The sequence below is a fragment of the Parasteatoda tepidariorum genome, chromosome 12 (assembly GCF_982258835.1).
Source record: "Parasteatoda tepidariorum strain Cologne lab strain chromosome 12, Ptep-v5.0, whole genome shotgun sequence".
Classification (NCBI taxonomy): Eukaryota; Metazoa; Arthropoda; class Arachnida; order Araneae; family Theridiidae; genus Parasteatoda; species Parasteatoda tepidariorum.
In genome coordinates this window covers 54262379-54288905 of record NC_141766.1, presented here as the reverse complement: position 1 = coordinate 54288905, position 26527 = coordinate 54262379, and the positions used below count along the sequence as shown (strand labels likewise).

At 30.0% G+C, this 26527-nt stretch overlaps 1 protein-coding gene across 5 annotated transcripts in view; it reads right to left on the bottom strand.

Moving 5' to 3' along the window:
- LOC107445780 (mitochondrial sodium/calcium exchanger protein) overlaps nucleotides 1-26081 on the bottom strand; it is a 93050-nt gene extending 66969 nt beyond the window's left edge. Inside the window, exon 1 of one of the 5 annotated variants that reach the window (XM_087155818.1) lies at nucleotides 25722-26081. The gene's annotated coding sequence lies outside the window, so the exon portion shown is untranslated. Of the gene's footprint in view, nucleotides 1-2696; nucleotides 2832-25721 lie in introns of those variants that run through there. The other 4 variants (XM_087155814.1, XM_087155817.1, XM_087155816.1 and 1 more) reach the window with 4 other exon arrangements.
- Nucleotides 26082-26527: the final 446 nt, after the last annotated feature.

Sequence of the window (26527 nt, the reverse complement as noted above, 5' to 3'; positions counted from 1 at the left end):
TTTCAAAAGTAGCTTAAAAATACATATGCAAAATACGACATTACTTGTGACAACACGACAGGCAATCACTATAAAATAACAAGGACAAAGCTTAAAGTAACAAGGTAATAAAGATATTCATATACCATATTTAGAAATGTCTTATCACTAAAATTATGAGGGTGTTTTAAATTTCCCCAACAGTTCGTTTAAGTAAAAATAGCTACATTTAAATAAATACGAAGATAATAAATACATTAAATGCGATATAGAAAATAGTTGATTTGTCAAAATATCCAGGTACAATTATAATTGGATATTTTTAATTTTTCTTCATAAAAAATTAGTTATGATATAAGCTTAATTGAAAGATAATTGCAGCTAGGATAATTGTTTTTTATGAAAAATGCTTTTTATACTGACAGATTAAAAAAGTAACTGAAATGTTTGGACCAAACTGAGTCATTTATGTTTATTTTACTAAACAGTCTAAAAATCACAAAATATCAATTTTAATGCAGCAAATTCTTCCATCAGATAAATCTCCAAACAGCGAATTTCTCCTTAAAATGCAAACTCTTAAAGGAACATTAAATAACATTAAAAATATTTTCCAACATAAGAAGTCGCTGTTTCCGTGATTGACAGAAATAGGTGGTTGTTGACTTCCACTAGGAAATGTTAACAATCACATAGTCGCTTTGTTAAATGTTCGAAACATATACTAGGTCTAGATAAGTGCCACTGGTTGGTATACATTTGCCCGGTATTCCCTACCTGAGTGTTTTTTAAGGTTCAGTGCCACTGCCCGGTATGCCCTGCATTAGTGCTTTTTAAGGTCAAGTCCCACTGCCCAGTATGTATTTAACCGGTACTCCAAACACTGAATTTTCTCCTTATGTATCCTCAGCAGATGTTAAAAAATGGAATAAATATAATAATATCAACGATTAAATTAATATCAAATCGGTTATAGAAAATCTTTAGGACATTCATATGATTCATATGACTATATGATTGCTGACATTCACAGGTGGAAGTAGACATTCACTTGATTCCGATCATTCGATTGATTTCAATCACATCACCCTAAAACAATTTTTTTGTCTGTCTTTTCCGATTTGTATGTGTTCCGACGTATAGGAGAGGGGTTACAATATTAACTGTTACCATATGTACGGAAAAATTACAAACCGTATATTTTAGTTTTTAAAACCAGAATTACGTTTAAAGAAAGAAAAAAAAAAAAAAAAAAAAAAAACAGAAATGTCATTACCGTATAGTAAGGTAATTTTACCAGAATTTTTTTTTCCGTGTACAATTCTTAGAAAGTGTAAACAATGATAACGAAAATGAGGCAAACTTTAATCATTTAATACATATCTGACCACCATTATATGTTTGTTCGATAAAAAAACAACATATCTGTAAGATAGAATTAATTAATTAATAGAAATTTTATATTTCGCTGATTTCTATATTGAAGTAAGTTATAACTAATTTTAAGTGAAATAACTTGCATCCTTTACTACAACTTAAAGGTTTTTATATTGTGCTTTTTCATGTTGGAAAATAATATGTAAGAGTTATATATGAAATATAAATAAAAAAAATGTTTAAAAAGCTCCTTTTCATTTTTATTTTCTAACAAAAAATTATAATGGAAAAGTAAAATTGTAGTTTTCTTAAACTCAATAAAAATATGACTCAAAAGAGTGTTTTAAGTTTTGACGTGAAAGAGAAATAATAAGATGGCTACGTTCTTTCTCTTGTCTTGTTTGATACTTCCATAAAATATCTAAATAATAGTTTAATTCGAGGAAGAAACGCTTCAATAAACTGCTTGCAAGTTCAACTGTAATTTTTGTGTTTACCGTAATGACAAAAGAAAAAAATTAGGCTCAACATCTAAAATCACTAAATACCTTCAGTAGTGTTTACAGTTAAATATAATGCAAAAACTGTTTTCTTTTTTTTAATTATTTTTTCCACTAAATATTAATTCTTATCAAAACATGTGCTAACAATAAAAAATTTCTATCCAATTTAAACTGGCATTTTTGAGCGTCAATGGTGGTGTAGTAAGTTTGAGACATTTTGAATAACGTAACTTTAGTATTTTTGGAAGCCACATTTCTTTGAAACATTTAAAACTTGATAAAAAAAAGGTTTATTAAAGTTATTTGTTAAATTTCCTTTAAAACAAATGAAAATGAATTTATTGAAATATATATATATATATTTTTAATTGTCAATTAAAAAAATCATGAGTCCGTTTGAATTGCTTTATAGTTTAAAAGTATATTGAAAAAAAAAGTATAAAATATTAAACAAACTAGTTCTAATCAAGAGTTTTTTGCTTCATTTAATGTGTTTTACAATTTAGATAATTGTTTGAAATTTCTAAATTTGGTAATTGTAATTTTGAAATCTCCTTAGTTTTCGATAACAAATATGATCTAAAACTATTTTAATATAAATTTCTAGTATTAATTTACCTACAACACAAAATGTAATTTTAAGAATTACAAACTGAAATATGAAACAAATATGTGATCAGCGGCAAAACCAGATAAGAATAATTTAATAAGTAAGGTTTATAAGTGTTAAAAGAATTATTAACACTGTATGTCATTGTTACGACAGATGTTCTCTATAGTTTTCAATACAAATATTACTTAAAATCATTTTAATATAAAGTTCGAATATTAATTTACCTACAACTCGAGATGAAATAAACACTCTAAGTAGAATCACAAATTGTAAAGGAAACAACAATGTGTTGGATGACTAAACCAAATAAGAAACCTTCAATATATAAGGTTTATAAGCTTTTAATGAATTATTAGCACTGTATGATATTGTTATGACAGATAAGATTCTTTACACAGCTCATCCGCAATAGAACAGCTGTGTTTATTAAGTCCCGTATTAGGACACTTTCTTTATTTACCAATAAAATAAATGTTACTAGAACAATCAAAACTCAAAAGGTCATCCATAAACATTCAAGGTTCATTTTGCAGATGTGACAAAACCCATTTTGATACTGAAACAATTTTATTGTTAGTTTCATCAAAGCATTTTCTTATTTAGTAACAAATTAAATAAAAGAATTCTTTTCTAAAGATATTTTACAAAGTATATGGGGTGAGTAGAACTTTAAAAATCTAATATCTTTACACGGTTTGCCGGGTTCGTTAGTTGACACTCCCAAACATCTTTTCGAGTGCATAGTAATGAAAACATATGAATGTACAGAGTACAAAATAAAAAGCGAACACTTTAAAAACTTAAGGTCTGCTGATTTGATTTCCACGTCTTAAGATGCAATCTTAATTATTCAAGGGTCCAACTTTAAATATGCTAAAAAATTTGCAAAGACGATGTTTTAAGTTATGGAATCAAGATCAAAAACGTACTCAAGCGTAGAAAAGCGGTCAAGAGTAATAATTTTTTTTTTTTTTTGCTTACTCTACAATTTTCAAGAAATTAAAAGACGTCTAAAGCAGATAAAAGAAAAAGAGGAGCTTCTAAAGTCAAGAATATGCATAAAAAGAATATACGCAGAATATAAACCTGTGAGTACAAATTTAAACATAATAAACTCTTGAATGAATACTGGGAAGATTCTTTATTGCATATTTAACTCATTGCAATTTGTTTAATTATCAAACATACAGTTTTTGTTTGTTTATTGAATACAATGCTATATATTCTGCGATAAATACAATGTCAATAAATGTAGGATTAAAGATAGTCTTTTATCTAGCCATATTATTGAAAATCACAAATCTATTAAAGTTTTTTTTTTTTGTATCTTCCTGAGACTGGAGGAATTTTTTATAAAACTATGCAGTTTAGAAAAAAGTCACAAATGCGATGAAATATTTGTTTTAAATATAACCAAGGATGAAGATCGGACGTTTGTTCATTTTTCAAATCAATCTCATCAGGAAAAACAATTTATTTGCAACAATAGACGGCATCTCCTTTCACTCAACACAAATTGACAAAAAAAAATTGAATTGAATGACCTACCAATTTGAACCTGAAGATAGATAAACTAATATCCATCAAACGTCCAATTAACAAGAAAAATAAACATATTTACAGAAGGATCCAAAAAGGAGGATGGAACGAGAGCTGAAATCACATGAGCCACACAATTGCGACTAAACACATATAACACAGTATTCTAAGCGGAAGCAATGGTATTAAAGAATGCCATCACACAAGCCATAAAACAGCAATTTACGCGCCAAACTGTAATCTGGCAGACAGCCCTTCAAAAATAATATCACTTAAGAATGATAATACCTCTCACCAGATTATACAGGACATTCAAACCCCGCATATTACTCGTAATAACCACCAAATTTTGCAAATTAAAGTACATAATAGCAACTATAGGAATGAAAAAACAGATAACTTAGTTAAAGAAGCAATTAATAATGGTCAAACTAATCAACATAAAGATTCATTCTTCTTACATCAAACTTAAATCTGAAACACAAATTAAAAAGGATTGGCGCTATCACAAACGAAAATTGGGAGTCAGTGAAATTCTACAAGATGTCTCCTTCAAGCTAGTAGATCGGAATAGGCAGCTAAACTACTGTTTTATAGAACTTTAAAGCATAACTAAAACGCTTGTGCCTGTCAACTGATACTTCTGAAAATATCAAAATATATTACTTCAATATACTATTCCTAACCATACTTCTGAAAAACCCTTCGTTTTCGCACGCAATTTTTTTTCCGAATCAACTTTTATAGATATAAATTCTTCCCCGTGGTCTTCATTTATATGCCATAAAGGTGTCACAAAGGTTATTTGAATCAAGTTCATGACTTTTCCTATAATTTTTAATTGTAATTAAAAACTCCGACCGACAAGGGCAATTCAAATAATATTTTTACATAGGAAATCACAAGTAAAGGCATAAAAACAGAAAAAAATGCATTGTTTAAGTCAGTGATACCCTAAGGGGTCTATATCAACCCACAGGGTTTGACGACAGCTTGTAAGGGGTCTATGTCAAGTGAAAAAAAAATTGGGGTCCATGAAATGAAAATGGGGGTCAATGATAGTGGATTTCATACAAGCAGGTCGTGACTTAAATTTTGGCATTTCATGAATTGAATAATCAACATACACTGATAGCACCTATTTACTTACATTATACTACCTTATACTATAAAGACATTTATCTATCTACCTAAATTCTACATAATTTATAAAACTAGCTATGAAGTAAAAATTTTTTTTAAATTTAAATTATTGGGATTATTTTCTGATGTATGAAGCTGAATTATTATAAACTAGCAACTTGCCTGCAGCTCCTCCGCTTACGTTTTTATTTTCTCTGAGTGTAAGATTTTATTTTGTAGCAAAAAATATTTTTTTACTGTAAATTGTAGCCTAACCTGTGTCAACTCTTAAGCTAACTAGACCTCCAACTTTATCTGCGCACAAGATCACGGAGATTTGTTGCTTAGTTTTTACTTGAAAACGTAATAAACAGACCGAAAATACACTACCGTAAACCGGGGCGAGTCTACCCATTTTTTCAGTTTGTCAACTTTCAAGTGGTCAAACTTTTGTAAATATTAAAGAAAAAAGGCTTTTAATAGGTGTTTCGGAATCGCTATTTATCCCTCTTTAAAGCTGCGAAATCGATTTTAGAAAATATTAACAGTTACGCTGTTACTGTATATTTTTATAGAACTGCTGACAAATCTCTTGTATCCCATTCTACTAAAATGAATGTTAACATTGTAAATAATCAAATTTTACTATTCAATTGTTATTTTAATTACTATATGGGATATTTATGAAGTAAAATTCATAACTTTATTATATATTCCATTTTTTTATTCATAAAATAACATATTCATAAATTGAGTATTTGATCGATTATCACATTTTGATCACAGTTTTGTTTTTATAATCATTAACATTATAAAATAAAAAAAATTTCTGATTATTGTTGATAAAAATAAATTAAAATTAATATAAATTTACAATTATCTTGAATTGTTACTTTTTTGGCTTTTATCCTTTGGATAGCTTTTTCCATCTCAGGTGGCATTTTTTTGTAACATTCAAATCTATTTGTTTTGCGAATATAATTTCGAACCATCTGTAATAATAAATAATAATTTATTTAACTTGCATTAAATAAAAAAAGTTAATTTTGTAATATAAAAATTGAAAAAATAGGTAAAATAAACATATTTTATATTTACATTTATATTTAATCTATAAATTTTCTTATTAATGATAAATTTATCAATGCAGAATTAAAATAATATACTCAAATTTATTTAAAATGACTTAATTTTAATATAAGCAAAGTTCTAAATTATATTATTATACTTTATTAAAACTAAATACGAATGGGTAGACTCGCCCCGCGAATTCTGGCTTTTTGTTTACAACAGCAAAACTTGCATTCTTTTTGTTTTTTTTCATATAAAATTAATGTAATCTTAGTCTTAGATAAGTTTATCACTTAACCAAAGTGAAAATAGTAATAATAATAATAATAATAATATACTTACGGAGCATCAACTAAAAGTTTGCTGATTTTCAATACAAATCTCTCAAAAGACGTTTGAACAGGTCGGTTAGAAAGACACCAAATAAATAAAAACGGATCAAACTACTACAGCGCCATCTTCCTTAGAGTCTGAACTAAGTCCTCCGTCGGTAAAAAAAATTATTTGCAATTTAAAGTAGTGAAAATTAAATAAAACTAAAATGGGTAGACTCGCCCCGGTTTACGGTGCTATAGTTTTGTATAAAAACTTATTTCCGCAATTATAATATTAGTAGCGGAGTTGGGGTTTTATAGTGCACTATTTCATTCCATTTACATATTAATTAAATTAAATTAGAATGCTTCATAAAATTGTGTAAGTTGTAGGTATTCGCTTTGTGGTTGCAATACAATTTGAACTTGTAAAAACTTGCACATAATGATATACCATTATCATCTTGTTACATGCATACGCTCAGTAAAAATTCTATTTTCTAGTTATTTTCTATAACAGATACTAGATTTTAATTTGATTCACTTTAATTTTAATGTAATTAATAAATGTATAAAATTAACATGCATTTTTTTTTCTTAAGTTTTTCACACTACACTTTACTACAGTTAGAAATTTAAATCTTTCACAGTGAGTAGCACTATACCAGATGTCAAAAATACATTTGAAGTTGATGAATTTACAAAAAATCAATATCAGGTCTACCCAAAACCGAAAAACATGGCAAGAGGTCAACGAGATAAAAAAGTTCAGGAACCAGAACCACTGGTTTAAGTGATAATAATTGTACCAAATTATTTCCAATATGTTGGAAACTGGATCTACGGAAGTTATATTAAGTGTTAGGTTTAAAACAAGAGAGAGAGAGAAAGAGGGAACGCGAGACAAAAAAGATAGTCAATTAGGAATACGATGTGAGAAACGGAAATAGTAATTGCGAAAATGTTTCAAAACAGTTGCAAGATTGCCACAAAATGAAGCATAAATTTATTTTTATTTTTTAATAATATTCAAGTCTCGTGAATAATGAATGCTCTTTTAACGGCGTAAAATCTTTGTTCATCATTGTTTTCAGTGATAACAGGGCAGGAAACTCTTTTTCAAAAGAACTGTAGAGGAAAATTTATTCTTTTTACGGTCAATGACGGTTAACGTTGTTTACATAACCCTGTTTAAGTCACTACGTTATTACTTTTTGATTGATATATACAAAACGTTCTATCATTTTCTCTTTATTATTATAGAACAGTGTTTTTGACCGTAGGTCGCAGAAAACTATGAAGTTTTGCAAAGAATATTAAAGTTATATGTAGTTTTAGATATTTGAAAAGGTTAAAATGATATTATAAATTAAAAAATATATAAAACTTTAAAGGAATGAAAAATTCAAATTTGATTGTATTTTTTTAAGTGGGAGCCATACCGTGGGAGAAACTATTCGTTGCAAATTCCCTTTCAATCCATAATTTAAATATAAAAAAGGAGTTCAGAAAAACTTAGAGTAAGCCATGAAGTTTCAATAACTGAAAAGAAATTTTTAAGACTCCAAATGAAAATTTATGAGAAGGTGACTTAGGATTACGCTCTCTACTAATAATCCATTCCATTTTTATATTTTCAAAAAAAAATTTCAGCATTTGAAACTTCAAGGCTTACTTTAGGTTTGACTGAACTCACCTCTTTCTTTTAAGTTAGAGTAAGCCATGAAGTTTCAATCACTGAAAAGAAATTTTTAAGACATCCAAATGAAAATTTATGAGAAGATGACTTAGGATTACGCTCTCTACTAATAATCCATTGCATTTTTATATTTTCAAAAAAAAATTTCAGCATTTGAAACTTCAAGGGTTACTTTAGGTTTGACTGAACTCACCTCTTTCTTTTAAGTTAGAGTAAGCCATGAAGTTTCAATCACTGAAAAGAAATTTCTAAGACATCCAAATGAAAATTCATGAGAAGATGACTTAGGATTACGCTCTCTACTAATAATCCATTCCATTTTTATATTTTCAAAAAAAAATTTCAGCATTTGAAACTTCAAGGCTTACTTTAGGTTTGACTGAACTCACCTCTTTCTTTTAAGTTAGAGTAAGCCATGAAGTTTCAATCACTGAAAAGAAATTTCTAAGACATCCAAATGAAAATTCATGAGAAGATGACTTAGGATTACGCTCTCTACTAATAATCCATTCCATTTTTATATTTTCAAAAAAAATTTTCAGCATTTGAAACTTCAAGGCTTACTTTAGGTTTGACTGAACTCACCTCTTTCTTTTAAGTTAGAGGAAGCCATGAAGTTTCAATCACTGAAAAGAAATTTTTACGACATCCAAATGAAAATTTATGAGAAGATGACTTAGGATTACGCTCTTTACTAATAATCCATTGCATTTTTACATTTTCAAAAAAAAATTTCAGCATTTGAAACTTCAAGGCTTACTTTAGGTTTGACTGAACTCACCTCTTTATTTTAAGTTTCAAATTAGAAATGGAGGTGAAAGAGAATTTGCTGTGTAAAGTTTCTCTCGCGGTATGGTATCCTCTTAAGACTCAAGCTATAAATAATGGCAGAAAATGTAATACGTAGCTTAGAAGACGGTAATGCGATAAAATAATTTTTTAAATGTTTGATTATTGAAACTCAAATAATTTGCCTAATAATTTGTTATTATTGCTAAAAGAGTGATAAAGTTTAATTATCAACATTTTTTACACATTGTAATATAATATTTTACAGTGTAATTCTTCACTTTTTGGCCATGAAACAAAATCCATTCGACTCAAATAATGAGATAAATATTTACCACAAAACTGTCCAAAAGGTTACTTGAATTATTTGTATCGAATCTCTTACTTTTCAAAAGAATTTTTATTGTAATTAAAATTTCCACCAACGAGGGCAAAACAAATTATCTTTTTACTTAGACAATCGCTTTGAAATAGCTTGCAGATAAAGAAAAAAAGTTATAATATATTATTTTAGTGATAAAATTATACCAATTGTTGGATATAAGTGATAAAATAGGACCAATTGGTCGATTGTTAGACGCTGGTTCACAGGACAATCATAAATGTATCATATTTTACAAATGACGTATAGACGAGCCAAACTTTGCAAATAAATAAAAAAGTAAAATAAAATAAAATAAAGAAATCCAATAAATCAAAATAGGCAATATTACCTTTTTTTGAAATCATGTATTTATTTTATTTAATTTTATAACCAGTTTTGAATAGCCGATTCATTTTCGAGTTAACTACAATCAATGTTCTACTCAGTGCCCTCGTAATTTTGAATCCAACCAAGAACACAAAAGAACTCCTCTGGAGAAAGCATTGGAACAAACTAGCCGTCGAGGAGGACTTTTCGGAGGACCTAATTCGAATTTTCGTTACAGGGGTAAATCATAGAAACCCCCGATGGTTAGCCTGATGGCAAAGAAATTCTGACCTATGACCCATCTATCACTTACAATATTTTACGTCAGCACTGTGGTCGGTGCTAGATGGGAACTGAATTCGTTTCAGATTCGAACGTGGTTCATCTCAATGAGAGGTGAACTCTCATTCCCCTGCGCCAACGCGACTCAGTATTATGATATTTTTAAGCACTTGGTTTTGTTTTTATCAAAACATCAAAGTAAATAATAGTATCAACTAAAATTTTTACCATTCCTAAATCATTTCTTTTATCATCTGATTCATGTAAATATTAAAGCAATATCCTTCAGAATAATTTTGATTTTGATTTTGATTTTTAAACGATGCGACATGTCTTAATTTACAAAAAAAAAAAAAAAAAGAGGAAAATTTTTAATTTCAGGAAACCTTTTTTTCCTTCTGGATTGCTTTGTAATTGTATACATAGCGTAGCTAGGTAAGTCTCATCTTGCAAGTGTTGTTTTAGCTAGCGAAAGTTTTTAAGCTATAATTTTGTTCGCATTGTTAAAAGTAGAAAGAAACCTTATTCATCGCAAGCTAATATTTGTTTCAAAACTAGTTTTCGTATTTTTGAAAATTTCATATGCTTTTCATTCTGCATACTTAAAAGTTTCAATATTTAAAAAAGAAAAAAAAAACAGCCGCCATTTGAACGAAATGCTTACAGAAACAATATACGACAAATCAACAATAGTTAACAAGTGAACACACGCTAACCCAGGGCTAAAGAAAATAGAAGGGCTAGTTCCCTCCGCTCTTAGAACTGAAGCTACGATTTCCCTCCTCATGACGTCACTGTGTCCACAGATCTCGGAAGATCGCACGCAAAGATATTATGATAACTTTGCATCTTTCTCTTTGTAAAAATAAGTTAGACTTTTTCTGGTTATTAACTTTCAAACTTTACACATTACTAATTAACACATTATTTCCATTCATAAACATAGTTTAAAAAAATTTTCTTGGCCAGTATATTAAAAAAATACCATTTTAAACTTATAAAAATATTTTACTAGTTGGCGAAAATGACACTATAAATACTTTATTTTAAAAAGTTCAATTTTAACTTTAATTATTAAAAAAAATGAAAGTATATATCGACACTTTTTTATCTACATATTCTTTTATAGCAATAAGTTGAGTTGAATTTAGAATCCCCGATTTTAAAATATGCCGTTAATAGCAATTTGTTCATACCTTATCATTAGGAAACATCAACCTTAAACGATAATTACTGAAACAAAATAATAATTTAGGTTCATAATGGCATTAGAAATTTTACAATTGTTTACAGATATTTAAATTTAAGAGAGTATAATTTTTTTAAAAAAAATCATAAATGTTAAGAATAACTACATTAAAAAATATGTTATGAAATTAGGAGAATTCCAGCTATATACTATATATTTTATTTATACTTTTTATTTACATTTTAATTTTCTTTGACTTTATCCATTTTTTTCACCTGCCTTTCTTTTTGAAGTAACGAGGCGGTTTCTATTTAGATAATGAATTTTTATAAAAGTTCTTAACGACAGAATAAACGTATTGCTGTTTTATATTAACTGTGTCATTTCGGAATCCATTCTTTACATAGTTGTTTATTTACTTTAGGGAACAAGCAGAAAATTATATTTTTTCCTTTTGTTTTTCTATCAAAATTTTTTCAAGTTGCAATCGCGCAAACTGGCAGTTCGATAATAGTTTTAAATTCTTGTAAATTCGCTGCAAAAACTGAGGAAAGTCATTATAGAAAATAACAAATGTCTTAGAATATGTCGCAAAAAGAAATACTCCAGTATTAGTTAGAGCTAATAAGGCTGAAAGCTCCGTTCTTGAAGTAAAAGTGCGAGCTTTTTGCCCCAAAGTGACGTCACTAGAGAAAATCGGAGGATTGGAGCGGCGAGAGCTACTTCAAAGGAGTGAAGTCCCGCAGTGGACTGATCGTTAAGACACGGTTCCCAGCAGATCACCGAAGTCAAGCATCACTGGCTACGGTCAGTGTGCGGGTGGGTGACCACTTGGATCAGTCTGCGTAGGGACCGATGGTGTGCGGTATTGGTCCTCGTTAAACTGTGCTACCGTAAAGTGCTCGACTTCACGTGCAGGTCGTTGGGCTACCGAAGCCGGGGTGCCATCCCCTCTGCAGAGGATCAAAATTGTGATGGCATGTCTTCGGATCATCCTCCGGGATGTTTCCCAGACCGTCGCCAATAGCCCATTGTGCAGCTCTAGTGCGACGTAAATTAACAACAACAACAATCAAAGGAGTGAACCAACCCTTCTATTTTCTTTAGCCCTGCGCTAACCAAATGGCTATAAACAATCAACCGAAAGTTCTTCTAAAGGAAAAAGTACAGCGCCCTCTGCTGTAGAAATCACCATGCATAATTGTTTTTTATCCTTTCTTCAACTGAGAAATACAATTGCCTTTGATGCTACAAGTGTTATCTACGACTGGGTGAAAGGTGACTTAACTTTTATTTATTCAAAACCCATTTTTATGTTTTTTCATAATATCTTAATTTATGTAATTCAGTCAAACCTGTCAAGCTGACCACCCTTGTAAATTGACCTGTATTATCAAGAACCACCTATCTATCTTGGATGTATCTGCTGAAATAAGTCAAATTTTTTCTGAAGTATTAATGACTTTTATTCCAAAAAACTTTTCATAAGTTGACCAAAAATTTTTCTTTTCATTCCATTCTATAAGTTAAAAAGCTGTCTAAGTTGATCACTAAAACAATTACCTCAAGTGGTCAACTAAAGCAGGTTGCATTGCAGTACAAACGTTAACTGTAACTAATATTTCATATTTTATAACTGTCGTTGAACAGCTGATCCAATTTAGGGTTTACGACTACTAATGTTCAACACCGTAGCCTTGTAGTTTTGAACCCAATCCAGAAGAAAAGGCAACTCTTGTATCAAGTATTGGGAGGAATTGCCTCTGTGGGGGACTTTTTGATGGAACTAATCCGTTGCATGGAGAGGAAACGCGAAAACCTCCCACGGTTAGCTTGACGTCAAGGGGACTCTAACCCATGATCCGTATACCACTGAGGATATTTTACGTCCACACTGTGCTCAGTGCAAGCCGGGTGCAGAATTCGTATCAACCAGCCGTCGCTGGGATTCGAACTCTGTTCACCTCATTGGATGGCTATTCCCTGAGGCATCACGGCTCTAAACATTTGGATTTTATTTCATTTTATAACCGTTTTTGAACAGCCGACCCAATTTTGTGTTTACGACTACTAGTGTTCAACTGCTCAGCCTTGTAATTTTGAACCAATCCAGAAGACAAGGAAACTCCTGGATCAGTACCCCCAGAGTTATGATTTGTGATGGAAACATGGAAGACTGTGACTCGACAGATTTAATGTGCATCAGTCACCATTTACTATACGGAGAGTCTTCGGCCGGCAAGGATCAAACCTACGACCTCTGGGACATTGTTTAATGTTATATTATTGCATTTGAGTTGGATTGCTTATAAAATTATGATTGTTTAAGAACGCTAAGTCATGTGCGCTCAATGCACCATGTCAAATAGATTTTGCATATAAAGTATATGAAAAAAACATTGAAATGATTGCCATTTTGTAAGGCATGTCTAGTAAAATAATTTAATAAACTAACTACTTAAAGAATGGCAAATTGCGATAATATTTTTAATTGTGAAATTTAAATGTGCAGAATATTATCTGTTTTAAATCTGTGTCACTAGCACAAGTTGAAGAGCACTCGTATAAATTATTCAAATTCGTTAAATAATACATTTCTTAAGCAAATAAATAAACCTGATTTGTGAAATGAATCATAAAAATGGTATTGTGGTGAAATCTTTAAAAGCATCACACATTCGACTTTAAAATTTTAAAAGCTTTCAGAAATGCTTATGTCATTCTTTTATGCTATTCTCTAATGAATTTTGTTAAACTATTTCAGGACGATAAAAAAATGTTCAATTTATGCTACTGTGTGAACATTGAACTATGTTACATTGCGCTAATAAACAATTGGATCCAGACTAAATAGATAGTGCGAATTTCATCGAGAAATAGAATGTTTACACCGCAAAAACTATGGTGTAATATCTCTTCAAATTAGGGGTGCCCATCCCCCTCAAGGTTAATGGGGCATCCATTGAAATTGAGGGATCCATTGAGGGACAAATTTTAAAAATCTTCCCATCTCCATTTTCTCAAACAATAAAAATACATACTAAAATGTTTAATTACGCAACTGAAATAGTTTAGCTATGTTTAAATTATCATAATTAGATTCACTGATCAAAATATTTCTTAAAACATAACTTACAGAAAGCAAAATTTACATTATGGTAAAGAATCGCAGGAAAAAAAAATAGAGAGTAAAAATAGTCCTTAAGATTGCAATGAAAATTTGACACAACGTGACGATTTGTTTTTGGCTTTAAAAATTATGCCAATTAAACGATCCATTTTTTTCAGACTGTTGAGTCCAAGTTTAATGTAATTAAGCATGCATTCAAACTTAAATAGATATTTTTAAAAAAATTAATTTATATACAAGAATTAATTTAAGTATATATAAAGGTTTCTTCAAATTATCTTAATTATATACCTCCTATGTTATATATTATTATACAAAAAGTAAAAGTAGAACATTCCCACAACAGCCCATTGTGGGCCTGAGGAATATGGAAGTTAAAGCTCCACAATTTCATGACCACTGGCATGATTGTGATAATGGAGTCGGCTTTGCGCACAGGCCGCCTTTACTTTCTGAACAAACCAGTACCTATCTGTCTGAAGCTGGGTGGGCATCAAGCCGCCACTTAGATTACATCATTATTATGCATTAATTAACATCACTTTCTTAGAGTTTCAAATTTATGATAAGTTAAAAATATTTACATGAAATATTTCATTATAATATGCAGTTTTTTTAAATAAAGAATCACATGTTTAAAAATTATTATTTTGCTATGATTATCATATCACAATACGATAAGTCTAATTATTGATATTCTTTAAAGCTCATATAAAATTATGAAATAAAAGCATTAAAAATGAAGAATGAATTTCCTTTCCGCAATTTTAAAATAATATTCAATTATATAAAAAATACTTAATTAATTAAATAATATTTTATTAATTCATAACATTTAATTAATTCAGGCTCACTTTTGCTACACGATCTTTCTTTTCTTGTGTTTTTTTTTCTTCAGATGCCTTTATTTAATTAGCATCTACTTAACTAATAGGCAAAAAGAAAAAGTTTTAATGTTTAGTTATAAGTTATAAATTTAATTATTATAAGTTAAATTTACGTAATAATTAGATAATTATTCCTCAATAATGTATCAATAAATGGTAAAGGGTCAACTTTGCATTCTCACCCACCACAAATTTCATCAAAACCAATTCTAATGCTTACAACGACACTTCTATTATAATGAAGTCTCATTTGCTAAACCAATTGGATTTTGTACAAAACTCGTTTGCTTAGCACTGTGCCCGTATTGAACCGTTCATTTCAATATAGCAGCCGAAACTTATTTTAACTTTTTTTCCCATTCCCATCAAAATCAATGCGAAATTAAGAACCGAAATATTTTATAGCTCTAAGAACTAAATATTTTCACTGAAAATAAGAAGTCATTTGATTTAGTAAAAGTTTTAGCAAACTGGATTTAGCAGAGCAACCGCATGATATTTTATGGCTTTAAAAACCAAATAATTTCATTGAAAAAGACTCCTTTGGTTTTCAGCAACATTTTCAAAGAAATTATTTCAACCGCAGTTTCTTCTGTTTTAACCGCATATTACATGTGGAACATCTTGATTTCTTTTGAAAGGAGAAGATGTTGAATCTTATCCTAGATGGTCAAATCTAATTGCTTTCTTTTCTTTTTTTGGTTTAAAGTAAATATTTATGGTTTTTTTTTTTCGACGTCCGTTTGGACAAAGAGGAACGTCATACCAACAGTTAAAAATATGGAATCCATTTTTTATTGCTTTCCGATTATCTGTGGTTTACTATCTAGTCTATATTATATAGCAACAAATGTTTCAAATAATAAGCGAATTCTAAAGCAAACAATAAAGCATTAATCATCAATTGACTATAATCATCAATTGACTATAATTGTGTTATTTATGAATACATACGAAAAATCAATAATATAGGTTTTTAAATAGAAATATCCTCCCCAAATCATATATGCTTTGATTGCAGCACAATAATGGGTTCCTATTTTTAAACTAAGCGAACTTTTATTTATAGAAATTTAGAGGGTATGCTTCAATAGTTGAACATGATTTTTAACTATACTTTGACTTGTTTATAATTTAATCAAATAATAAGACCATGAAAATGATAAATATTTAAGAAGGGAGATTTGAAATGAAAATTATAGTTTATTTCACTGGGAATCAATGAATCTAGAAAATGAGATAATTGATTTCGAGTAAATGTAACGGTGTTCCTCTCTTAGAGATATAAAAAGGAAAATAACATAAGGTTAGATAAAAACTGTCAAAAAAATGTACTTGAATCAAATTTCTCACTTCTCTCAATACACTTACATTGGCAATGAAAATACTGACCTTGGCCACTGTGATGTTGCTACATCACACGTGCGTTGTTTTTCTACTCCTCAATAGTTTTTTCAGTTTTCGTTCTTTTTAACCGCAATAGCCTTTTACTTCATTTAACTTGTTTGACTCTTTTTTCGTATCGATTAACCCTACCCTAACTTTAACCGTATATCGTTTTATCGCTTTTCCGCGTGCCTTCTTGGCGGCAGTCGAGGAAGCCACCGTGAGAGAGAAGCATCGCTCTCATTTTTATGATAGCTTCAAGGCTCTTGCCTTTCTGCTCAACATTTGTCCCTTTTCACAAGAAATAACTATGGAGATTTATTAAGTCAAAATTTTAACAAAAATAACTTCAAGACCCTATCACGTTCCGTTAAGATAAAACAATGAAGTTTGACACGTGTTCCTGATGTTCTACGGTCCAAGTGTGCATGCGGCACGACTCAAATAATTTGTTGATGAACTGGAATCCATCTTCATTCAAAATGAAAATTATCCTTTTTGTCTAAGAAGTGAGTTTTTCCCCACGAGATCCCGTATGTGTTAACACCACCTGTCCGGAGCCACCAGCATCTATTAATCAGTCATGAGAAGAAGAAATAAAGTTCCTTAAAATTTCCTAAAAGAACTCTTAAATGTTTCAAATCCAAGTAGCACCATTAGACCACACGATCCTGGAGATCCTTCTGGAACGAAGGATCAGGTAATTGATTTGAACAACATTTCACTATTACGATCACTCTTTTATGTTTTTATTTATTTCATTCAATATATATATTTAAAATCATAACGATATAACATATTAATGGTGCCGTATGGTGCTGATTTTTTTGTTTATGAAATGGAAATGCATTTTTTATATTTTATTTAATTGATGATCATTTTATAATGTTTTATGATTGAAATTGCAAATATTATTACACGAGCCAAAAATTACGAAATGGCTGAAAAGATCAATATTTCGATTCAAAATTACAGTGGAGACGAGTCTCCGGAGTGGTTTTTGGAACAGCTCTGTGATCTAAAAAAACTTAATGGCTGGTCAGATGAGATCGCTCTTCTGTTTTTAAAATCTAAATTAACAGGAAATGCTAGACAATACTTCCAAACATCCCCCGAATTCAGAAATGTAAAATTTGATGAAGCAATTATCCTAATTAAGTCTTTCTTTTCAAATGATGATAGCCCCTCTACTAATTTATTAACTCTGAATAATATTCAGTTATTGCCAGGCGAGAGTATCAAAAATTTTGGTCATAGAATAAACACCCTAGTAGCTAAAACTTATAATTCAGTTACGGATCCAAAAGCACTAAACCAAATTAAATCCCTACAACTCATAAATGCTTTGCCTCTGAATTTGAAAGAAAAACTAATGCTTGAAAAGACAGATAACTTTAAAGATTTAATTGATAAAGCCCATAGTATATCAACTGCCCAGCAAACTATTTTACAAGCCGAGGCCCATAATATTTTAAGTTCAGTCCCTGTTAACAAAGATCTAGTACATATACAAAATCAGATAGACTCTCTTAATAATAAAATAAATTTGCTACAAAACTGCTCATACTGCAATGATTCCCACTCACTGGCAGAGTGTACAAAATTTCGTGATTTAATTAAACATGGAGGCTCTGAAACTGTAAATTTTGCCAGAATGAATAATACATTTAAAGGCAAAAGGATAATTTGTTTTTATTGTAAGAAACCTGGTCATAAGCAAAACATGTGTAGAAAATTTATTAACGACCAAATGCAATCTATGCCCCAACTTTCTTCTTCTCACAATAATTTCAGAGATAGAAATTTTATGCCGAGGCAAAATTTTCACAATCAAACTAGTTTTTCTAATCTTAATCCCAATGTTAGTCAATTCAATCCTACTCAAAATTTTATACCTCAGAATCATGATAATTATCAACCTAATTTAAATCCTTTTGGACCTCCACAATTTAATCAATATGCCCCAAATTTTAATAATGGTGAAACAACACCAAAATCGTTAAACTAAATGTGAGGGAATATGGTGGTGGACATGTTTCCTCTCAACAATGTATTTCTCTACCAAATAACAAATGTAATGATGATAATATATGTGATAATATGTTGAGTAAGTCTGATAGTCAGACTGTTTATTCAAATGTAAACAAATCAATGCATATCAATAGCAATGATACTGTTATGCATAAAAATGAACTGTTTTCATATGTTTCTAATGATGAACATAATTTAAATATTGCTTACTCAAATAATGCCTTTAATAATAATAATATTCCATTGATTCATGTTAAATTTGGTAACAATGTTGTAAAATGCTTGCTCGATAGTGGTTCCAGTATTTGCTTAATGTCAAAAACAACTTATGATATCATAAAATGTAATACTAAAACTAGACTTCTGTCTTCTAATGTGCAGATTAAGACTATTAATTCCAATTTAAATTTTTTATTTTGTTCAGAAATCTCATTTAAAATTGAGAAAAATAATTTCAAATCTCCATTTTATATATCACACTTTCAACACGATGCTTTTCAAGCAATAATTGGTTATGATTTTTTGAGTAAAAATAATGTAAAAATTTGTCCGTCAGATAATGTTGCTGAATTTCAAAATTTTAAGGTACCTTTAATTTCTAAAGATGTTGTTAATTGTAATAATATTATGCATTTTGAAAGTAATTGTTTTCTTGGTCAGAAAGTAATATTGGAACCCAATGAATCTACTCAAATTAATCTTGTTATTAAGAATGATAATTGTAAACAAGGTGATATTTTTCTGTTTGAACCCCTAATTAAGAAACCTGAAATTGAAATTTTTGCTTCATTGCACACCTTTAATAGTGCTAATTTTACCACAGTAATTAAAAATAATTCTGATGTAACTTTGCATATAAACAAAAATACTTGTATAGGAAATATTCAGTTTAACCCTGAATTAGAGGAACATTCTGAACAAAATGTTCAGGAACTTACTGAAGAAAATTTAACTGATTATGTAAATTTAATTACTCCTTCATCTGATATTTTAACATTAAGAAAAGAACAACTTATTGAAAATGATTTTGATCTCTCTCATTTGAATCCTAATAACAAACAAAAATTACTTACTGTTTTAATGTCCCACTCTACTGCTTTTTCTAAATCGGTTAAAACCTTGGGTCATACTGACCATGTCATCCCTAAAATTTCTTTCAGGTCTAATAATCCAATAAAAACACAACCATTTCAAATCCCTTATGCCATACAGGGCCAGGTTAAACAGGAATTGTTGGAATTACAAGAGGCTGGCATAATAAAAAGAAATATAAGCGATTGGAGTTGTCCTCTAATTTTAGTAAAGAAGCGCCCAGACCCTAAAAATCCAGATGCCCCAATAAAATTTAGACTTGCCATGGACCTTCGCTTACTTAATTCAATCGTTGAGGCATCAACTTATCCTTTACCTCGAATACCTGTTTTAATTAATGAAATTTCACAATATCAGATGTATAGTGTTCTTGACATGCCTCTAGCCTATCATCAAATTTCACTACCTGAAAACCTACAAGACATACTAACATTCACAACACCATTTGGTACGTATGCCTACAAACGCCTGGTGTTTGGTCTGAAAACAGCAGCTAGTATTTTTCAAGCTTTAATGGACTTAATAATAGATGAATTGAAAAACATAGGTATTGAGGGAATATATTCTTATCAGGATGATGTAATAATAGGTGCTAACTCATTTGATGAGATGTTAGATAAAATTACTGCTGTCTTAAAAATTTTTATTAAGTATAATATGACCTTTTCTCCTCAAAAATGTAACTTTGTCAAAACTGAGGTCAATTATTTGGGTTTTAATTTAAGTCAAAATGTCATTAAACCTATCAATACTAATATAGCAAAAATAACTCAATTTAAGCCCCCTAAAACTTCTCAACATGTCAAAAAGTTTCTTGGTGTTTGTGGTTTTTACCGTCACCTGATTCCCAATTATGCTCAACTCACTAGTGTGCTAATTCAATTAACTCTTAAAAACTCAAAATTTCAGTGGAGAGAAGAGCATCAAAATGCCTTTAATCAATTACAAAATATCTTTTTCTCTGAGCCTTTTGTACATCTTCCCCAATGGGATAAGCAGTTCATCCTTAATACTGATGCCAGTGGTACTGCTATTTCAGGTGTTTTAATGCAAGAATTTGATGGTCAACTTAAACCCATATCTTACTTTAGTAAAGGTTTATCCCAATCAGAACGTAATTATCCCCCCATAAAACTTGAGCTATATGCTATTTATAGATCAGTAATGGCATTTAAACACTATTTGGCATATAAAAAGTTTACTATCCTCACTGATTCCAAACCATTAATTCACTATAAAAAGGTAACATCCCCTGCTGACATTATAACTCGTTGGCTTCTACAGTTGTCAGAATTCACATATGAAGTAAAATATATAGCTGGTCCAAAGAATCAATTAGCCGATTACTTTAGTAGAAGTCAAGACCCTGACCATTACACCCCTGCTCTTAATCCAGTCTCAGAAAATGAGTTAATTTTACCTTTTGTTGATACTAATGTTGATGATCAAATTGTAAATTCTATTCAAAATTCTGACCCTGATAATGAAATTTCTTTAACCACCTTTTATAGTGAACAACAAAAGGATCCAAATATTTTAGAAATTGTGGATATGATTAACTCACCTTCATTAACTAATGCTAGAAGAACTAAAGATTTTATTATTGATTCAGATACTAAGTTATTGATGCATGTTCGTAATGATAAAAATTTATCTCAATGTATAGTAGTGCCTCAATGTTTACAAGCCAAGGTACTAAAAATTTCTCACATTACTCATCTTGGTCTGAAAAAGACATATGAACTTTTAACAAATAAATATTTCTGGAAAAATATCTATAGAGACACTAAAAATTTTGTTCTTTCATGTGATGTATGTTTACGTACCAAAAATTATAGTATACCCCAACCGCCTTTTAAATCTTTACCTATTCCTAGGGTACCCAATGAATTCATATCAATTGATATAGTTGGCCCCATTAAAAACTGTGGATATGTATTCACTATTTTGGACCATTTCTCTAAATTTGTAAAATTATATCCATTGAACAGTTTAACAGCTGAGAGTGTCTCTCAACATTTGATTGATTATATTGCCAACAATGGTAGACCTGCTATGGTGTTATCAGATTTAGGAACACAGTTCAACTGTGAAGTTTTTCATTGTGTAAATAAGGCACTTGGTATTCATTTAGCCCATACTACTCCCAAAAATCCAAAATGTAATGGAGCGACTGAAAGAATTAATCAGTCTATTAAAACATCTTTAATTACCTTAAACGAAGCAGGTGTGTCATTTAAAAATTCGATATTAATTCATCAAAATTTGTATAATGGTATTGTGCATCCATCCAGCAATTTTACTCCTAATCTTTTGCATTTTGGACGAGAATTAAGCTTAATTTTTGATACCTTTGACCCTAAAATTCAACCACAGCAATTAGATAAGACCCAATATGTCAAAAATCTTTTAGATGATTTGAATATTGTATATAAAGAAACTTATGATAATTTAGAAAAACAACAACAAAAGCAAAATGAGATTCAACTTAAGAAAGCAAAACATAGGATATTTAATGTTAAAGATATTGTGTACTTACATTCTGGAAGTACTTTTAAGCCAAAATTTTTAGGCCCATTTATTATAACTGAAATTCATAATGACATCAATGTCTCAATTAAAAGATTTAATTCCCCATTGCAAGATGCTTTTAAAGTTAATATTAGCCGTTTGAGGACTTGTTTACCAAGACTTCCTCATTTAGTTGTATCAGATCAAAAACCTGCTATAAGCACTGCTCCTTATCATTATTCTTTAAGATCTAGACAAAAGTAATTGGTTCTCTTGACTTAGCTTTACCTGTCAAAATTTTTACTGCCTCATTCTAAGGAGACTATGCTGGCATACTTTCTTTTGATTGAGTAGTTTTTTGTTGGAGAAAATACGATCGGTTTCTCCAGCTGAAGGGCTTTTGTAGTGTTTATTTTATGGTTAAGTTAATGTTCACTAGACCTAATCTTTAGATTATTATGTAATGTAAATTTTAAGTAATTGTACTTTCCTTTAAATTATTGTTCAATTTAGATTTTAAATATTTATACCTTTTTCTAAATGTATCAGAATAGTATCATAATTTTGATTTTTTTTCTCACTTCAATTCAGTTTGGTATGTTGAACTTGTGATAATATCTTTTGAGTTGTATTTATGTATACTTACAAACTGTTTAAAAACTTAATGTATAAATGTTTGGTTCGAGTAGGTAAACAGTCCACCACCCAAAATTTCAAGTGTACAATATGTTACTATTATAACTAAATTTTCTCTAACATGATATATGTTATAAAATCTGATAAGCATGATATGTTGATATGCATGCACATTTTCTTTTTCCTTTGTATATATGTAAATATGTTATTTGACGCACAGCATTCTGTTACTTAAATTTAAAAAAAAGGTAGAATAAGCATATTAGGATAGTGTTTTTGCTTTTGGTTGAATGAATGAATGGTCAAGTAGTTTTATGCAGCTTTCTACAGTTTTGTAACACCATACAAAAAAAAAAAAAAAAAAAAAGCTGAAATGTACATGCTTATTTTAGGTAGGTTAAGTAACAGATATTCGTAAATATGGATTTGACAATTAATTTTTGAAAATTAATTTTGGTAATTTTATACTTTAATGTGATAATTTGCATGTGATATGGAACTCAGGTTTTATGTATATCCAAGAACTACACATTCATTTGTGTTTGATATTTTGTTACTATGTTCTGTTTTATCAACAATACTGTCTTTTGTATTTTTTGTTTTGGCAGATTCAAGAGATGTTGTTGGCTCCTTGCGGTCCTCACCCACTTTAAGTAATTGTTTTTATTTTTTTATCATGCCATGTAAGTTTTTTCTCTCTTCCTAAGGGGGATAGTGTGATGTTGCTACATCACACGTGCGTTGTTTTTCTACTCCTCAATAGTTTTTTCAGTTTTCGTTCTTTTTAACCGCAATAGCCTTTTACTTCATTTAACTTGTTTGACTCTTTTTTCGTATCGATTAACCCTACCCTAACTTTAACCGTATATCGTTTTATCGCTTTTCCGCGTGCCTTCTTGGCGGCAGTCGAGGAAGCCACCGTGAGAGAGAAGCATCGCTCTCATTTTTATGATAGCTTCAAGGCTCTTGCCTTTCTGCTCAACATTTGTCCCTTTTCACAAGAAATAACTATGGAGATTTATTAAGTCAAAATTTTAACAAAAATAACTTCAAGACCCTATCACGTTCCGTTAAGATAAAACAATGAAGTTTGACACGTGTTCCTGATGTTCTACGGTCCAAGTGTGCATGCGGCACGACTCAAATAATTTGTTGATGAACTGGAATCCATCTTCATTCAAAATGAAAATTATCCTTTTTGTCTAAGAAGTGAGTTTTTCCCCACGAGATCCCGTATGTGTTAACACCACCTGTCCGGAGCCACCAGCATCTATTAATCAGTCATGAGAAGAAGAAATAAAGTTCCTTAAAATTTCCTAAAAGAACTCTTAAATGTTTCAAATCCAAGTAGCACCATTAGACCACACGATCCTGGAGATCCTTCTGGAACGAAGGATCAGGTAATTGATTTGAACAACATTTCACTATTACGATCACTCTTTTATGTTTTTATTTATTTCATTCAATATATATATTTAAAATCATAACGATATAACAGCCACCAAAATATCTATATTTTTGTTTGCCAAGAAACTGACTAACGAGTAAAACCAATCATATCGACATAAAAGAAAATACCCTTAAAAGGAATAGCTTTAAAATGGGAATTGAAGTGAAGGCACTGACAAACATGATAACTTCATCAGGAGGGTATTACCATGTAGTCAGCGAGGGAGCAGTTTCTGCGGTTGGCGGTAAAATACCGCAAACAACCATACTCTCGACTGCTCCCATGAAAGATGTAAAGAAGCCGAAAGCAAGTCAGATGTAGATTATATACTGAGATCTAGTAAATCTTAGTTTTAAAGTGAATCAAGAACTTTTTGAGCACAATAATAAAATTCGTTTATCCAAATATAATTCTACTTAAGAATAACTTTTGATATTTTTCCTTATTTTATCATTATTTTGGGATACATATATATATTCAATATTTTCAAAATAAAATCAGTTTGCTAATCAAATATACACATAACACAGAGAGGATATTAATATATTCGAATTGTCTTCTAGTTCTAATTATTTTCATTTAGTATTCAAAATATATATGCCTCGTTTACTACTATTTCAGTGGAATGTTCAGCATCGTTCAAAGTGAAAACTTTACTTTCTTTTTTTTGAAATGTGAGCCGAACATGGCGAAACTAATTCATGAATAGTGTAAATGCATTTGATCTTGGAGTAAGCTTAATCATTTATTGGTGTTTAGAATTATTTACACCTTTCAAAGTGTATATGAGCGCTCAATTTGGTATTAAAATGAAATACGGAATTCATTCACTTAGCTTTTGGAGTTTTTCAACTTTAAATTCTGATAGGTATTACACCGCAGTTTTTACAGTTGATGGCAAAAACAATTCGGCTACAATTAGCTAAGCTTAGTATCGTATTAAGGCATATTTTCTCGAAAAGTTTTGCCGCATTTAAAAAGAAGCGTGTAATTTTTTTCCCTTTTTAAAAGATGCCAAGATGTCAAGAATGGAATCTACACTGTTAAAAATTCCGAGACACTTTGCAACAAAAGTTGGTATTCATTTGCTGGAAACATGAAATGGAGCTAAATTTTACCATATATTGGTATTTTCTCTTGCTCCAAATATCAGTAGAAGGTTGCACCAAAAGTAGGTGTTTTGAAGATACAAAACACCTTTTTCATTCTCTTTTTTTTTCTTTTATAAAAGCGCAGGAAGGTTGCACCATTATTAGGTATTTTTTAGGAGCCAAATCCAGGCCAAGGTTGTCATGTGCCGTAACAAAACTATTTACCTTAAGTAAGTTATTTTATGACATACCTCTAACCATTTCACACCACCAACCAAATTTAAAAAGGTAACATTAAGTAAATAAACTTTAATTAATGCGAATAAAACATTTACCTACCTAAATAAGTTGATACTTGAAACAAAATACATTAGTCGCTCCGATACACCGAGACCAAGTTGCAAGGAAAACATGGCGTCGTAAACAAATACCGTTCAATTTACAGTCCCCGTCAAAGTTTTGTGTTTTTTACCAAATTTTGGTGCAATCAGTTGTGCCATGGAAGTATTTCTATACTTCACAATTTATGGTGTAACTAAAATAAACTGATCTTTCATTTAACTAAACTTTGAGATAATGAGAAACTTTCCACCAAATGCTTGTTAAAGATTTACCGAGATTTTTTGCAGTTTATATACTTCTCAGTGTATTAAAAATTGAGCATTCGAATGGATTTTCTTTTAAAGTATTTGGCAATAGTGATTGATTGCGAAGCAACGAACTTAATATGTATTATGAAGTTGTAATAAAAAAATAAATAATTTGTTATTTTTCTCGGTGTTATCGTAGTGGGACAAATTCGAGTCGTGACAACTGATACAAAGCATTGTTCTTTAAGTTCATATATGGATAGATGTGCTTTGTTTTTCTTCCACTTCAAAATTTTCTCTTTGTAATAAATAAAACATTATTAAAGAAATGGAAAATTCTTCTCAATTATTTTAGTTTCGTTATGCAACTGCTTAAGAGCATTTTCAAAATGGTTTTTTACAGAAAACCTTTAGTCAGGTCCATTGATGGTTATATTTTGAAAAACTAAACTTTATTTAATTCTATATTTTTATTCTATATTTTTATTCTATATTTTTATTCGATATTTTTATTCGATATTTTTATTCAAATTAAAAAATTAGATAATCACTGTC